Here is an 18,357-nt window from a genome sequence, read left to right as displayed (position 1 = left end):
TATCTAACTCTTATTATGATTCAAAATATCACACTTGCCCTCAAAAATCTTTCAATATAGTAGAAGAGGTGAAAGATGCATAGCATGATACAAGGGAAACTACATTGGATGGCAACAGAGTAGAATGGAAAGTCATGAATTATGTCATCAAACTCGATGGGCTTCAAATTCCTACATGGTTTTGAGTATGTTAATTTATCTCCCTGGATCTGTTTCATCATGTGTAAAATAGAGAAATGATAATTATCTCATAGAACGATTTTGAATATTCAATTAGCAACCGTCACAGTGTATGGTACAGAGCAGTCAGTCTACAAATGGCAGTTGTTCCATTTTTGCTGTGATGGTGATAGTGATGAAGAGAAGGAAGAGGAGAAACATGGTGACGATGATGATGAGGGTGATGGGTGATGAGGGTGACAAGGTGATGGATGACGTTACAGAGAAGTACAAATGAAGTGTTCTCAGAGAGAGATTACTTCTAGCAGAGGAATTAGAGAAGTCTAAATACAAGACAGGACAAATCCTTCAGTTTCTCTATACATCTATTAAATGGACAGAAGAAAAAGCCCAGTGTTTTCCCTCCACTCTATCCACCTTCCAGTGAGCTGACATCCCCTAAGGTGTGGTAATTTATTTAAAATCATTTAATATCCACTTCTGATTTTTTTAATTACTAATAAACTAAGAAGAAAAGAAAACTTTCTTGACAGGTTTTTAAAAAATCTACCTCAAACCAAAGGCTAGTTTTCAACACAATGTTGAAAAATTAGAGTCACTCCCATTAAAATCAGGAATGAGTAAAGAACGTCCATTGTCACAACTATCATTAATAGTGTTCTTAAAGTGTTAGCAAATATGCTTAGATAAGTAACTATTTTAAAAGAGGAAGCAAAATTATCGTTATTTACAGGAGCTATGTGTACTAGGTAGAATGCTTTCATTAAAGGAAATAGCTAATATGGTTTAAGACATGAGGAATATTTACTAACTCATAAAAATTCCAAGCTAGGAAAGGTCCAGTGGTGCCACTGAGTACCATGTTCTTTCCATCTGTCTGGTCTGTCTCCTTCAGCACACAAGTGTAGTCTTTTGAGCTATACGCAGCCCTTTGTGGTTGCAAAAAGGCTGTGAAACTTTGATGACAACACCCACCAGGAGAAGAAAATATCTCCTCCGAGTTCCTATTTCTTAACGAAGAAAACATTTCCCAGAAGCCCTTAGCACAGCTTCTCTCAATCCTCCTTGGTCAGAATTGTATCAGATGCCCGTGATTCTAAGCCACCCGTCGGAAAGGCGAATAGGACCATCCTGACTTACTCTGACCCAGACCAATCATAACTGACCCTCCTGTGATGTGGATGGGGTTTGCCTCCCCTGAAGCAGATGGAGTGTGGGGAATCCTTAAGGAAAAACTGGGATTCTACTAAAAAAATAATAAAGAAGATGCATGAATAGTTGTTGCGTGTGCAATCCATGGTGTTTCCTGCAACATGAGTGTCTCTCGAGAAAATCTAAAGATCAACTCAAAAGCCAGGCATCTATTTGGTTACAAAACGACTATGCAAACGAGTGGACACTTTGAGTAAATGATAAATTACTAACCACATGCATTAAATATGAGACAGTAATGTATAGTGTTCAGGAGCAAGACGGCCTGGGTTTGAATCCTGGCACTGCCAGGCGTGTGACTTTGTTGGATGCCATTTATACCCCCCTTGGATCTGCTTAGTCTCATCTCGGTTTGGGTCCCTCAGCTGTTCACTCATCATGAGTCCTGGCTGCTGCCACTACCACATCTTCAAACAGCTCACTCCATTGGCTAAACTGGCCTCCCCAAACCTAAGTGCCAGACTCTGGCAGGATCTCCATTGCACCGGCCTCAGCAGAAGCCCCAGAACCCCTGGTAAAGCCCTCCAAAACTACAGAGGCTTGGGCTCCTCTCAGCACTTCTGGACTTACACGAAATGCCACATCACAGGACTTGGGATATGGTTTTCCCAGCAGTGTACCAAAGGGGCCAAATGATACAGCACAGAATGAGTGCACTCTGACCAATGGGGGAGGAGACAGGGGAAAAACAGCATTAAGTTGCTCTTCCCTTCTGCTTCTGGTGGGCTTTTCTAAAGCACCCATAAAGAGTTGGATGCTTTAGAAAAAAAAAGAGTCATAAAGAGTGGGTCTATTTCTACAGGTCTTAAATCTCAGCTGGTCCAATGACTTACTTTGCTCAATAGAATACAATGGGAGTGGGCCTCCCTGGTGGCACACTGGTTGAGAGTCCGCCTACCGATACAGGGGACACGGGTTCATGCCCCGGTCCGGGACGATCCCACATGCTGCGGAGCGGCTGGGCCCATGAGCCATGGCCGCTGAGCCTGCGCATCTGGAGCCTGTGCTCCACGGTGGGAGAGGCCACAACAGTGAGAGGCCCGCGTACTGAAAAAAAACAAAACGAATACAATGGGAGTGATGCATGCCATTTACAAGGCTGTGTCTCAAAAAGCCTTAAGTATTTCTGTTCTCCCTCTTGCCCCTCTGCTTCACCATGGGAATAAGCCCAGGCTGGCCTTCTGGAGAACACATGTGGAGCATAGCCAAGTCAAGTAGTTGTCCCAGCTGAAGCCCCAAATGTATGAGAGGGCCCAGCCAAAATCAGCAAAGTCACCTGGCTGACTCAGAGTTGACCTGAGATGCATGAGCCCCGCTGAGCTCAGCTCTGAGCAACAGAACTAGCAGACCCACAGAGCTGGAAACAAAAGCAAATATTCACTGAGGTATATCCCTGGGGTTTTATGGTTCTTCATGCAGCACTCTTGTGACAACAGATAAATGATTCAGAAATTGGTACCCGAAGTTCAGCGCGGCCATAACAAAAACCTAAAATATGTGACATTGGCTTTGGAGACTGGAGAACAGGAAGAAACTAGAAAAATCAGCAAGGAAACTGCTATAACAGACTGGGAAAATGAAATCCATGCCGTGTAGTGGCAAAACAATTGGTAAAACTCTCACTCATGGCAGTTTGGAAGTTTGGAAAAACCTCTGGACTTGAGCAAGATGATTTCCAGGGCAAAATGCTCAGTGTCAGCTGACTGCTTCTAGGTGCATATGATAAAGTATTGCAAGAAAGAGATGAGCTAAAGAAAAACTGATATGATTGCAAGTATAATTTAAAGGGAATATGAAGAGGCTAGAACTTGCTGAGTTGAAAAATAAAACAGCTTCTCATCTGTAGCCTCCCCAGGTGATAAAGATTCTCAAAGTAAAATAAGGCCTGAGAACAAAGATAAAATCAAGGATGTGGCTCTAAGACCTTTTGTTAAAACCACCGAAAGAATTAAGACAGTACCTAGCAGACCCTCTGATAAGAACCTTAAAGACATTGTCCCATAGATGCTTAATCCCTAAGAAGCAATAAATAAGTATTCAGGGGCACATCTCAAAAATAATCATGAATGGAGCTTTTATGTAATGAAGTGACCTTAAATCAAAATCATAAGAAGCCTACAATGTTTTTAAGAACGTTGCATTGGATCAAGTGCCACTAACATGAACTAAAAGCGAATGAGGTTCCTCAAAAAGAAAAAGATCTCGGGGGCCCAGTGTTCTTAAGGCAGGTTGAAAAAAATGCTTAAAGAGCATATTTTCCACTGCCCTCTTTAGAACTGACCAAAAATGATAGAAAAGGAAGTATGTCTCAGAGGACAAAGCCAAGGAACAGTGTTCCCTGTGGAGTAACTCCAAAGAGTAGAAGCAGGGCCTAATCAAGGAACAATCCTCACTCCAATAAATTCTGTAAGCATTTCCCCAGGAGTACTTCAGAACTGTCATCAACCAGTGGCTGCCATGTGCCTCCCCTTTTTGAACAGGAGTATTTATTGTAGTTATCCTGTCCCTATTTTGCCACTGTATTTGAAGGGGGAGGGTGCAGGGTGATGGGAGTAGATAACGTGTCTTTTCATTCAAAGATCTTCAGAGCGAAAGGAGATGCATCTTACAAACCACTAAATGGTTATAACGTAGACATTAAATGGCCCAAGTCTATCTCTGGGGGCAGTGGGACTATTGACTTTGCAACTGGCAGAACCTTCACACTGGTTCCCCCACCTATAGAGTAAGGGCTATTACGGTAGGAAGAACAAAGTGAAAGCCTCTGAAACTGCAAGATAATGCATCAGTAACAATATTGAATTCTTCAGGGCATCAGAGTTTATCACCACCATCAAAAACCTGAAGATGCAAGAACACTGAGCCTCATCCTATCAAGATCCAATTCACCTGTCCAACCTCTACAAAAATGAGATGGATGGTGGCAGATAATGGTGGACTACCATACACTTAACTAGAGAACATCCCAAATTACAGCTGCTATGTTAATGTTGTATCTTTACAGGAACGATACAACACATATTCTGTCACTTAGCATTACCAGTGCCTAGGAATTTGATGAAAGCTTTCTTAACAACCGTCATCTGTAGCAAGGGTCAAAAGACATTTACTGTTACACAGAAAGACCAACAGTACTGTCTAGCCTCGGGGCGACGTTAATTCTACTCTTCGTCATAATATGATCCACAGGGATCCTGATCATGCTGATATTTCACAGAACTTCACCCTGCTCCAATACATAAATAAAATTATACCAATTTGATCTGCAGGAAGCGGCAACTATGCTAGGCGCTTTAGTACAGAGGTTCTCAAACTTTTTTTCAGCTCAGGGTCCTCTTTACATTCTTAAAAATAATTGAAGGGGCTTCCCTGGTGGCACAGTGGTTGAGAGTCTGCCTGCCGACGCAGGGGACACGGATTCGTGCCCCGGTCCAGGAAGATCCCACATGCCACAGAGCGGCTGGACCCGTGAGCCATGGCCGCTGAGCCTGCGCATCCACAGCCTGTGCTCCGCAATGGGAGAGGCCACAACAGTGAGAGGGCCGCGTACCACAAAAAAAAAAAAAAAAAAAAAAAGGAAGAAAAATGATTGAAGATGCCAAAGAGTTTATGTGGGTTATATCTTCCAATGGCTACCATATTAGGAATTAAAATTTAAGATATCTTTAAAACATTTATGAATTCCTTGACAGATAATAAAAACCAATACATGATAACATAAAAGATGTATTTTTATTAACAACAACCATATTTTCTAAACCAAAAATCAATTAGTGAAAAGAGTGGCATTGGCATTGTTTTATAGCTTTGAGAATATCTGTCTTGAGAGAAAACAGCTGGTTTCTCCTATCTGTCTCTACATTCAATATGTTGTTTTGGTTAAAGTCTAAAGTTTATGAAGAAAATTTGACCTTACACATATATGTAGTTGGAAAAGAGACGGGTATTTTGATAGACTTTTCAAATAATTGTGGATATTCTTCTTTTATACTATACAAAAACACAGCAGATGGTAATTTCTTTAAAGTTAGTTGCAGTGCAAAATCTGAAACCATATCAATGAGATATTTTTACTCCGTAACATTAAAAATCTTGCACTTCAAATGAATCTTTCACTAGTGCATGAATATGTAATATCATTGATCATTTGAAAAATATTGACTCTTTGAATTACGCAGATATTTTGAATATTGACACATTTCATTATACAATACCAAAAAACTAAAATTATTAATATCACTACCACTCTTATCAGAAAAATGTTGAACTGGGAGGCTTTCGAGATCAAGATGGGAGAAACAAGGTTTCCAAACTTCTTTTTTTTTTTTTTCTTTTTTGCAGTACGCGGCCCTCTCACTGCTGTGGCCTCTCCCGTTGCAGAGCACAGGCTCCGGACGCACAGGCTCAGCGGCCATGGCCCACGGGCCCAGCCACTCCGCGGCATGTGGGATCTTCCCAGACCGGGGCACGAACCCGTGTCCCCTGCATCGGCAGGCGGACTCTCAACCACTGCGCCACCAGGGAAGCCCCAAACTTCTAATTTTTAATTGAAAGACTAAATTTTATCATTATCAACAAATACTGTCAGTTACTTTCCTTGAACTGACAGACTTATTTTTTTCATTTTCAAGGAAATGTCTGACAAATACCCAAGTCTGAGTAACTGAAGTTTGTCTGCTAATCATCCTTTCAAATACAAGGTGTTTTCTTCTTAAAAGTCAGTCAACTGGCTAGTTAGATTACTACCTCACATCTTACATCTAAAAACAAAATGTTTAGTGTTATCCAGGATATAGGGGAATAAGAAATCTCATAAACTGCTGGGGAGAGAGTAAACTGTACAATTTCCACTGGAAAATTTGGCAATGTGTATCAAAGACATTTACATGAGAAACTGACTCCTAAGGAAATAAGCAAAGAGGGAATGTATTCATACAACAGTGTTTGCAGAGGCATTGTTTACAAAGTGAAAACTTAGAAACAATCTAAATGGCCAACATCAGTAAACTGACTAAATAAATTATGCTACCTCCATGCAACAGAGTCATCAAATATGATGATATTAACATACTAGAACATACTGTTAAGTAAATACAGTGGGTTACAAAACAAAGTGGTTTTTTTTCCCTTGTGATTTCTTTTTTGATACATTAGTTGTTTAGAAATATGTTGCTTAATTCCCAAATACGTGGAGATTTTCAGATAACATTCTATGACTGATGCCTCATTTAACTTTATCGTGGTCAGAAAAATACTCTGTATGATATCAAACAACTTTTTAAAAAGACTTGGTCTCTTGCCCAGTGTATGATTTATCTTGATGAAATTTATGTGAGCTTGAAAATAATGCAAATTCTGCTTTTATGTGGAATGTTTTATAAATGTCAATTAGGTCAAGTTGGTTGACAGTGTCATTCAGCTCTTCTATAAACTTACTGATTTTCTGTCAACTTGTTCTATCGGTTACTGAGAGAAAATTCTTGAAGTCTCCAACTATAACTGTGGATTTGTTTTTTTTCCCCTTTCAGTTCTGTCAGTTATTTCTTCATGTATTTTTTTTTTTTTTTTTTTTTTGCGGTACGCGGGCGTCTCACTGTTGTGGCCTCTCCCGTTGCGGAGCACAGGCTCCGGACGCGCAGGCTCAGTGGCCATGGCTCACGGGCCCAGCCGCTCCGCGGCATGTGGGATCTTCCCGGACCGGGGCACGAACCCGTGTCCCCTGCATCGGCAGGCGGACTCTCAACCACTGCGCCACCAGGGAAGCCCTCTTCATGTATTTTGAAGTTCTATTATTGGGTGCATACACATTCAGAATCACAATGTCTTCTTGATGAATTGCTCCTTTTATTATTATAAAATGTCTCCTTTTATTCCTGGTCATATTCTTTATTTTAAAGTCTGTCTGATACTAATATAGCCACTCCAGTTTTCTTATTAATGTTTACAGGGTATACTTCTTCCATCTTTTATTTTTACCCTACCCGTGTCTTTATATTTAAAGTCTATTTCTTATAGATAGCATATAATTGGGTCTTGCTCTCTTTTCTAGTCTGACAATCTCTAATTTTTGTCTTTTAATTGGAGTATTTAGAACATTTATACTTAATGTGGTTATCAATATGATTACCTTTAACTCTACTTTCTTGCCACTAGATATTTATTTGTCCCATATGTTGTCCTTCTTTTTCTCCCCTCTTATTCTGCCTTCTTTCAGATTAACTGACTTATTTTTTTAAGTATTTCATTTTACCTCCATTATTGGCTTATTAGTTGTACCTCTGTGTTATGTTGTTAGGAGTTGCTTTAGAGTTGTAATGTGCATTTTTAACTTACCACAGTCTATAAATAATATTATACCACTGGGATCAAGTAGCAGATGTAAAAATAACTTTATCTTTTATCTGTGTGTTCTTTTTTCTTACAAATATGAGTGACTTGTTTAGCTAAATAAGTAAAAAAAATTTTTTTTTTTAAATTTCTAACCATTTGTTAAGTACCTGTTTTGATTCTATAACAAAAGATAGAAACATAGCAAGTTTCTGAATTCCCAGCTACACTGGTTGAGAACCAAAGTCAAGCCTGGGCTTTTTACCGTCCAAGAAATTATCTTGAAGGAAATACTCCTGGGGGTAGTAGTATTTGTGTTCCTTCAAGAAAATTCCAAACTATAGCCTCTCAGTTTACTGCTTTCTATTACATGTATGTCACTGACACATCATGAAGACCAAAACCAAATTATCTGTGTCATTAAAAAATAAAAATATGGTTTCTCTACTCTCATTTTTGGGTTTACACTATAATTCATCATGACTCAAGTATATCAAATGTCCAATATGTGTATGAGATAAGCAGCATTAATAATGGTTAATTAACATAGATATTCCTGGTTAACCTTTTCAGTTACTTGAAACAAAATAAAGTATTTGCATTAAGTGTATGCAGAGACAGATAAATTATTTTGTTGAAGAACTCAAATGTTTCTCCAAGGCAAGAATTCCATATTATTTATTATCCTTCCAAAGTCATCTAATATCATTTTCTAGTTGATAAAACCAGATCAGAAATTTGTCATACACAAGGAGAGGAGGGGTGAGACTCCTATTGTTGCTTCTAATTACACGTGAAGATAAGTGACTTTTATGAAACTAAACATATTCAAAACAAAGTTTCCTTTATGACCCACAAGTCCTCAGACCAACTTCATCAATTTGACATATTAAGTTAATACCTTAAGTGAGCCACTGTATTTTGTAAATTAATTGGTCATCCAGCCTCATGTGACTGAAGTTAATCTTACTGGTAACGTTTTAAAATTCTGATTACTGCCCTACTCCTCCTTTTCTCAGAACAATTTAAAGACTGTTTTCTGCATCAGTTGCTCTGCTCCATCTTGATAGTTAATAACACAGAATCTCAAACGATGTCATCTAAGTTCAGCCATGGGACCATCTCCTGTGTTAAATGGTCCTAAACTGAGCTCATTTTGATGCCTCAGTAAGAAAAGCCGGCTATGATAGGATCCATGATTCTCTATAACAAACAGAGGTATTCCCTAGTGCAAATACTATGTTCCAAAAGTTTGCTTCATTTTCGCATAGTAGTGGTATTTAAAACTGTGGTCAGTTTCCTAAGCTAGATCACAAGAATCTGCTTAACTGAACATAAACCAAAATTTTTCAAAAGTATATATGCAATAAAAAGAATAAAGCACTGTTATAATGATGCTAGCACTTAAATATATTGAGGGAAACAAATTCAGTTTGTAAATATTGTCTATTCATCTTAAGTGTAAGCGTTGAATAATGAAATTTTTTTTCTTTTAAATTACAAGCAACTTTTTAAAAATATTTAACATCAGTTTTAAGCTGAACACTGCTTTTTTGTGATCCACATAATCTTCATATGTACTGTGGATTCTGTGCCTTTATTTTTTTTTACTTTTTATTTTATATTGGAGTATACTTGATTTACAATGTTGTGTTAGTTTCAGGTGTAGAGCAAAGTGATTAGTTATACATATATTTTTTTTTCAGATTCTTTTCCCATTTAGGTTATTACAGAATATTGAGTAGAGTTCCCTGTACTATACAGTAGGTCCTTGTTGATTAGCTGTTGAAATTTCTAATGATAGAAAAATAAGAAGACAAATGGGGGCTCTTGTGAAAATACTTTTGTGACCTTTTGGACACATGCAAGAGATTCCAAAGTTCACGAAAAGTCTGTATTACGCATGTTAACCCTAGGAGTTTTGACTTTGCTTTTCTTAGAGGTGTTACCTAATAGAGAGGCTTAATTGATACAATTAAATGGTACATTGATCATGGAAGTTATTCTTATTTATGACATTGGTTGTATGGCAGCTAATATTCTTTAAACCAAATTTTTCTCTTAATTTTGAAACACTAATTTTAAAGTCTTGTTAAATTAAGGACAAGGATTTTTAGCTGAATTCATATCCAATTACAGTATATATAAATTATTCAAGCTCAGAAAGTCAAAATTAATGAAACCATATTTAAACCATGTGTATCAGAGGAAAACCCTTTAAAACATAGAAACAAAACTTCCCATGAAAAGGATATCAAAAAAAGCATCTACTGTATCTAGTATATAATTATGCTTTTTATAAAGATGACAGGAAGTTATTTCCTAATATACTGTTAAATTTTTTTTTCTCTGACTTCTGTGGAAATAGAAAATAAGGAACATGGAAGGCTGCCATCACTATTACTAATCAAGCATGTGTCAAATATGAAACTGGTTAAACTGGTTTATTACTTATAGCCAGATTTCTTCCACAATGAGTTATAGGCAGTTCTTCAATGAATTTGCTAGACCCTGACCCTTGAGATGGTTTTTAATTGAACTATAATTGATTTACAATATTGTGTTAGTTTCAGGTATACAGCAAAGTAATTCAGTTATACATATATTTTTCCAGTTCTTTTCCATTATAGGTTATTACAAAATATTGAATATAGTTCCCTATGCTATACAGTAAATCCTTGTTGTTTATCTATGTATATATAGTGGTATATACCTGTTAATCTCATGCTCCTAATTTATCCCTCCCCACCCCCAGAGATTTTAATTCCTGATAAACACAGTGAAGAAAATGTCCCAGTCATACTAAAATGAAATAAAAATCCTAAGTTAGGTGGAGACCTATTTTCATGAGTTAAAGCAAAGACGTAAGTGAATTTAAGCTCTTGGTTTTTATCAAGATCATCCTCTCTCTAGCCCTATCTTCTTGCCCAGCTGAAGTTAAAAGCTTTCTGGTGGGCTTCCCTGGTGGCGCAGTGGTTGGGAGTCCGTCTGCCGATGCAGGGGACACGGGTTCGTGCCCCGGTCCAGGAAGATCCCACGTGTCACAGGGCGGCTGGGCCTGTGAGCCATGGCCGCTGAGCCTGCGCGTCCGGAGCCTGTGCTCCACAGCGGGAGAGGCCACAACAGTGAGAGGCCCACGTACCGCAAAAAAAAAAAAAAAAAAAAAAAAAAAAAAGCTTTCTGGGTTTCTGATTTTTGTTAAAACCAGGAAACTTTGATCATGAAAGAAAAACAAAAGCCACCAAAACACATTACAGGCTCCACTCAAAAAAGCACCGGTACGAATCTGAAGGGCTGCCGAACATGGAATTATTCTTCCCTGCCCTAAACCTCAAAACGGTTCACAGTACCACATCTCAGAAGGCCCAGATGCTGATATCTGAAGGCTGAAATCGGTCCCATTCCAGGCATGGCAGTGCTGAGTCCTCAGCGCCCACTGGAAGCTTTAGTTTCTGCTCTCTAGGAAGTTAATATTAAACCCTATGCTCTTAGGAGATGCATTCTCTAATCTGGTTACATCTATTTCATCCTACCAGAAAAAGGCAACAGTTTGAAATGTGAATAATGACTATTGAAAAGATCAACCAAGCCCTTAAATAACTTTGCAATACGGCAGGTTCTGTATTTTTTTTATTAGAGTAGTGCCAATGTTATATAACTTTATTATTTTATAATCCTTTGAACCCAAAGACCTCGTCCTCCCTTGCTACATGAACCCATTAAACCCATTAAACCCTTCCAACATCACTGGATTGGCGGCAAGTTTTCTTTCAGTATTTTTCCCCTGTGTATTTCTGATAGATGAAGTGAAACTGCTTATTCACTGGTGGTCACTGAGTTCATTGGCAAGGTGAACTGGGTGGCAACTTAGTAGTGTAATATCTAGAGTTCTAGGAATGGCAGACATCAAAAAAAACCACGCCCTATTGACCGGGTCAGGAATAGCGTGAGGAAAGAAAGGCACTCGTCTGGTATTGGGGGTGGGGGCAGGTGAGGTGCAGAACTTAAAGGGGAATCAAAAAACACAGAAATTAGGATGAGTGGGTTTCCCTGGTGGCACAGTGGTTGAGAGTCCGCCTGCCGATGCAGGGGACGCGGGTTCGTGCCCCGGTCCAGGAAGATCCCACATGCCGTGGAGCGGCTCGGCCCGTGAGCCATGGCCGCTGAGCCTGCGCGTCTGGAGCCTGTGCTCCGCAGCGGGAGAGACCACAACAGTGAGAGGCCCGCGTACCGCAAAAAAAAAAAAAAAAGAAGAAGAAAGAAAAAAAAGAAATTAGGATGAGTAATTTTTATTTTTGGCTGCATTGGGTCTTAGCTGTGGCAGGCGGGATCTTTCGTTGCGGCACGCGGGCTTCTCTCTAGTTTTGGCGTGCAGGCCCAGTAGTTGCCGCGCACAGGCTTACTTCCCCGCAGCATGTGGAATCTTAGTTCCCCGACCAGGGCTCGAACCCACATACCCTGCATTGGAAGGCGGATTCTTAACCACTGGACCACCAGGGAAGTCCTGATAAATAATATTTTGATGCAATCTTTTTTTTTTTTTTTTTTAATTTATTTATTTTTATATTTAGCCGCGTTGGGTCTTCGTTGCTGCACGCGGGCTTTCTCTATTTGCAACGAACGGGGGGCTACTTTTCGTTGCGGTGCGCGGGCTTCTCATCGCGGTGGCCTCTCTTGTTGCGGAGCACGGGCTCCAGGCTCGCGGGCTTCAGTAGTCGTGGCTCGCAGGCTCTAGAGCGCAGGCTCAGTAGTTGTGGAGCATGGGCTTCGTTGCTCCGCAGCATGTGGGAACTTCCCGGACCAGGGCTTGAACCCGTATCCCGTGCATTGGCAGGCGGACTCCCAAGCACTGCGCCACCAGGGAAGCCTATGCAATCTTTTTAAAAACAAAATTTTTTGCTGGGATGGATTTGGAGTTTGGAATTACTAGATACAAACCATTATATGCAGAATGGATAAACAGCAAGGTCTGATTGTATAGCACAGGGAACTATATTCAATATCCCATGATAAACCGTAATGGAAAAGAATATGAAAAAGAGTAGATTTATGTATATGTATAACTGAATTACTTTGCTGTGCAGTAGAAATTGCAAATCAACTATACTTCAATAAAATAAATTTGAAAAATAAAAATAAAAAAATTAATGCAGAAAATCCAGGATGAGCAAACTGTCAAAAATTTAAATACAGAATTGCACTTTGCACTTGCATGGTTCAGCTTCACTCACCTCATTCTAGTCCTGGCTTTTCTGTACTGACTCAGTGACCCCAGAAATTCCACACTTCAGGAGCCCCTCTTTTTAAAGCATTGTCTGCAATTAACATGCAGATCTCCCAGAGGGAGCAGCATATTAAATCCCAGCAAATATATCCTAATGTTCATTAGTCTACTGAACACCTCCCAAAAACCAGACTGGGGGGCTGGAAAGAAAACAAGAAATTACTGGTGCTGGGTCTTCAACAGACAGTAAATGGCGAGTTAAAGCCAATTCTGTTTCTGACAGTCCAAGACCAAAGCCAACAGTTTTGGTTTTTCACTTCAAGATTTAGACATCATTTGTTGTATATTCTAGATCCTGGACATAAGGAGGCGCTGCCAGGCCACAGATGAAGGCTCAGAGTTAACTTCTGCTTTTAACTTCCAAAACTCACTAGGATCTGCTATAGCCCTGAAGAGAAAAGAATTTTTCTCAGCAGACACATTCGGCATTTATAGGTTTTGAAGCTGCTGTGAATTTATCTAACTACAGAGGATTTGTAAAAAAACCTCATCCAATTCAAGAGGACCTGCAGAAACTTTCTTTGGGCCACAGGGTGAGTAATATGTAAAGCTAGAATAAAAATATTTAATAATAACAATAATAATAAACCTATCAGTTTTCTCCATCATAGCCATCTTTTGCAATCAAGATAATTTTTAAGATTAGTTACCATATTTTATATAAATCTGAACACCCTTAAAATTTTAAAGATACTTATTTTTAGTTACATATTCAGCATACTTTCTTAAGCAATGGTAGACAGTATCTTGGGCCACCAATGTCAAAAAACATGCAACGAATAAGAATTTAGTCAAAACAGCTTCAGTGGGATTCCCCCTCTACCTCTAGATATATATTCTCTCTCCTCCAAACAAAAGTGATAGTTTATTTTATTTGTTTCTGACTAAATCCAGTAAACCAAGTTTATATGTTAAAATATCAGATAATCTCTTCATTGCATTTGTGGGGACTTTTCTTCTTTTCCAAGTGTCTACAGATGAAAGAACATGTTCATTTCTCAAACTTTTCTGTTTTAATTTTTCCTGATCTTACAAAAATAATACAAATGTAAAAAGAATATATAAAATATAAATATTCTAAAACTAAAGGTTAATTTTAAGCTTTGATGCTGAAATGGAAGGAAAAAAGCCATTTTCCTAGAAGCGATTAAAGTGGTTAAATCAGCCCTGGAAAATTCATAGACTGTCCCCAAAGTAAGTGAAATGGATGAAATTAGGTCATCCCAATAGGAATGCAATCAGTGGCAGTAAATCAAGATAGTAGGGAACTTAGCCTGTAATTTATAATCTTACAAAACTAAACTTTTAGACACAGCATAATTTTTGCAGGGCATAAGGCTTCATATTAGAAAGTTGCAGAATAATATAGAGCAAAATATGGGTACAAGTTCAGAGGGAAAAAGGAAGGAATGATCAGTTTCTTCTGTAGTGAGAGAAATTAACTTACACATCTATGCTTTATGTTTAGTTGGCTTAAGGAACTAGAGGCAAAATGTGTGCATAATATACAATTTTCTTGTGAAGTACATTGTGTGAAATGCAGCAGATATTTCAAGTTGATGAAAATGAAAATAAGGTATTTAAGAAAATGTTAATAAATGTAATACACTAAGAAGTAAACTTTTAAAGTATAGGTGATCAAACCTCCAGAAAAATAATTTCTTAGAAAACAGTTAAATGGGGGCAGGAGAAACACCATTAAATTTAAAATTTGAGAAAGCCTTGGACAATTTTTAATGTTGATTATTAAATCTCCTCTTCTGCTTTCTTATTGTAGAAACTTAGCTGGTTTCATATTGCTACCTACTAAACTTATCCAAATCACAGAATTACTAAACTAATTGCTAATCAGTTACTTATCAAAAGGTTTTTTTCTTTGCTTTTACACTATGTATTGATAAACATGAATGACTTTTTGGACAAATTCAAGCTCTATTTAGATGCATAAAACACAGCCTATTCCTTTGAGAGTCAACCTTGGAAATCCTGATTTTGCTTGAATAAATCCCTTAACAAACCTGTAAAATAGAAAGTTGGACCTCAGCTTACACAGGACTTAATCCCAGACTGAGTTTTAGATTTCTGCAGTCCCTATGTGGGCAATTTAATTAAAGAGTAGGTTCTTTAAAATTATCTTCTATATCAATCTTTGCCAGAAATTTTTCTCTACATCTTGAGAACATACAAGGTTCTAGTACCATTATAAAACAAACAAACAAAAATTCTATTTAATGAATGCTGGAGTTTGAAAAATTAGCATTAGTCTTCTTTTTTCTTTACAGTTTGAAAAATATTAACTCCTTGTGAGTGGGTAAATTTATACACTAATGTATCAGGTTATAAATATGTCTTCATAATTGTTACAAACAAAACGATAATCATACCAGAAGATTATTTTATTTATTTATAAAATTGTCAAGTAACTTTTCAGATTCTTTTTTCAAAGAAATCAAAGGGGAGAAATATTGAGGAAATATAAATGCAAATTGCACTATAACCAGTGAGGTAAGCTGACGAGTTGTTCACAGTTCGAAATGTTGACCTGTTCAATCATAATTAATTGTAAAGTCATTTTCCTTCAACTAGGACATTTTCAAAACAAAACTAAATACCTGTTACTCAACTCAAAAACATTAAATGAGAAAATGCAGAATGTGTTCAAAATTTTTAAATAGCTCCATCAGTTTTGTAGAGTATATAAATAAAAGTTAAATATAAATGTATTTCAGGAATAAATAAAAGCTACATAGACAATTATACCAAAAAGGAAATGGAAAGATATTGATACCTTTATCTCACCAAGCCTATTATAACTGACCATTCCTGAATTAATGGAGAACTGATTTTATGGATTAAATATTTTTAGCTTGTAATATCATGCTAAACTATTCCAGATGACATCAGATTTCTAATAGGAAATACTAGATTCTTAAGAAAATAAGCAAGATATTTAGGAAGAAAATATAGAATTTCAGATTCTTTAATTTGTTTCTAATCCATTACATATATATGGGAAAAGCTGTTGAATTCATAAATTTCATGTCATCTTCATGCTGGTCTGATGTAAAGTTAACGTGGTGCAGGATATAAAAATTGATATTAAGAAAATGAATACATGTGCACAAGTTATATGATACATACTCTGTAACATTCTTATTACAACCAAGTGTGTTATTGATTCTACAAAAGAAAATTAAATCACTGAATAAGTACATTGAAAGTTTAGCAATTGAGTAAATGTTTCATTTTGAAAATATTTCAAATGTGAAACTTATGAGTGTCATATTTATAACTACATATTGAAAATTGCCTTCTTGTAATACTTAATTCCTGCCTACCTTGGATAAGCTACAGGTTTTAAGAAATATAATGAGACTATTGTCAGCAGGAAATTCAGAAGTAACAAACTCACTTGCCTAATATAACACTCCTACAAGCCGTTAATAGTATCAATGATTAATTTTCCCTTAGCCACTGAATCAAAATGTTTGATTAATGGTTCACCTTGCAAATCAAAAGTAAATATCTAAATAGCATTACATTTATATCAGTTCTCTTATTTTGTAACCAATGACCGTATACTGTGAATTCATTTTCTCTAATATAATAAAATGTCTGTCTTATTTATAATATTTGTCATCTGGGGGTAATTTTTTTAATAACATCTGTATCTTTACCCTGTTAATTGAGTGAATTAAATTATGCAACACAAACAACATTAAATTTGTCCAGGAACTAGTTAATGCTGAATGGAAATTGTTTATATTCTAAAGCATTACAAGATCTTAGTACCCAGGATTTCAGTCTATCACTTGAAGAATTTCTGTAGTCTTTTTGGAATAAAACTAATAAAATTATTCCCTTCGCATCTGAAAATTATTTATAGCCACTGCTCTCGCTAATCTTTGACAGAATTAAAAAAATAAAAATAAAAAAACATTAATCAAAAAATACAGCCTAATCAATAATGCAGCAAAAGTATGTGCTTATGAAATTTGTGCCCTTTGTATGTTTCTTGGGGAGAGAGGGGATTGGTTTTCTCTGTATCTAACACGGGTTTTTTATCTGACTTATTATATGCACCTTTCTGTGTGTATTTATAGTATATAAAACTGCTCACATGAATAGATAATAATTCTCTCTGCCTTTAAGTTGTAGAAAGCTGAAAGTATTTTACTAGCATTATCTCCTGAATCCTGTCTACCCCCTTGGGAATATAGATGATAAAGAAGACTCTTTCAGCAATGACATTAGTGTTCTTTTTTTTTTCGAAAGCATAACTTGTGAGAGCTGGGTCTTCACTTGATATTTGAAGTTAAACAATATTTGATTTATATTCGCTGCCGACTTTTGAGAGGGAACGTCAAGAGTAAGGGCTCTGGAGCCAGACTCCCTGGGTCTAGACCCTGGCTTTAGCACTTACTAGCTGGATGAATTTAGAGAAATCACTTCATTTTTCTATAGCCCAGTTGTCCTTATCTGAGGAATGAATAACAGGGAAATGAATGATAATAATTATATCTGCTTCGTTGAATCATTGAGGGAACAAATGAGTTTAAGCTGTGAACAGCTTAAGACAGGCAGTGACTTGCATTTTAAATGATTACATGCTTTTCATGAATTTGTGTGTATTCACATCAGAGTGGTAGTTTTATTTTCCCAATTTTGCAAAGACCAGCTATCAAGCTCTACCTTTGTTATCGTTTATCTTTAATACCTTATCGTGGCCGACGACAGTAACTGGGAACTCCGACTTTTATTTCAGATCTTTTTCCTTTGCAACGAATTCATCTATTTAATAAGTCTTACTGTGAAAAACATTAGTAAGTAGTAATTCACTTGTGCTTTTTTTTTAAACATCTTTATTGGAGTATAATTCCTTTACAATGTTGTGTTAGTTTCTGCTGTATAACAAAGTGAATCAGCTATATGCATACGTATATCCCCATATCCCCTCCCTCCTTCTTGCGTCTCCCTCTCACCCTCCTTATCCCACCCCTGTAGGTGGTCGCAAAGCACGGAGCTGATCTCCCTGTGCCATGCAGCTGTTTCCCACTAGCTATCTATTTTACATTTGGTAGTGCATATATGTCCATGCCACTCTCTCACTTCGTCCCAGCTTACCCTTCCCCCTCCCCGTGTCCTCAAGTCCATTCTCTATATTTCTGTCTTTATTCCTGTCCTACCCCTAGTTTAATCAGAACCTTTTTTTTTTTTAGATTCCATATATATGTGTTAGGATACAGTATTTTTTTTCTCTTTCTGACTTTCTTCACTTTGTATGGCAGACTCTAGGTCCATCCACCCACTACAAATAACTCAATTTCGTTTCTTTTTATGGCTGAGTAATATTC

The sequence above is a fragment of the Phocoena sinus genome, chromosome 1 (genome assembly GCF_008692025.1).
Source record: "Phocoena sinus isolate mPhoSin1 chromosome 1, mPhoSin1.pri, whole genome shotgun sequence".
Classification (NCBI taxonomy): domain Eukaryota; kingdom Metazoa; phylum Chordata; class Mammalia; order Artiodactyla; family Phocoenidae; genus Phocoena; species Phocoena sinus.
The sequence above is the reverse complement of the archived record's forward strand: the minus strand, read 5'-3'. Positions refer to the sequence as shown.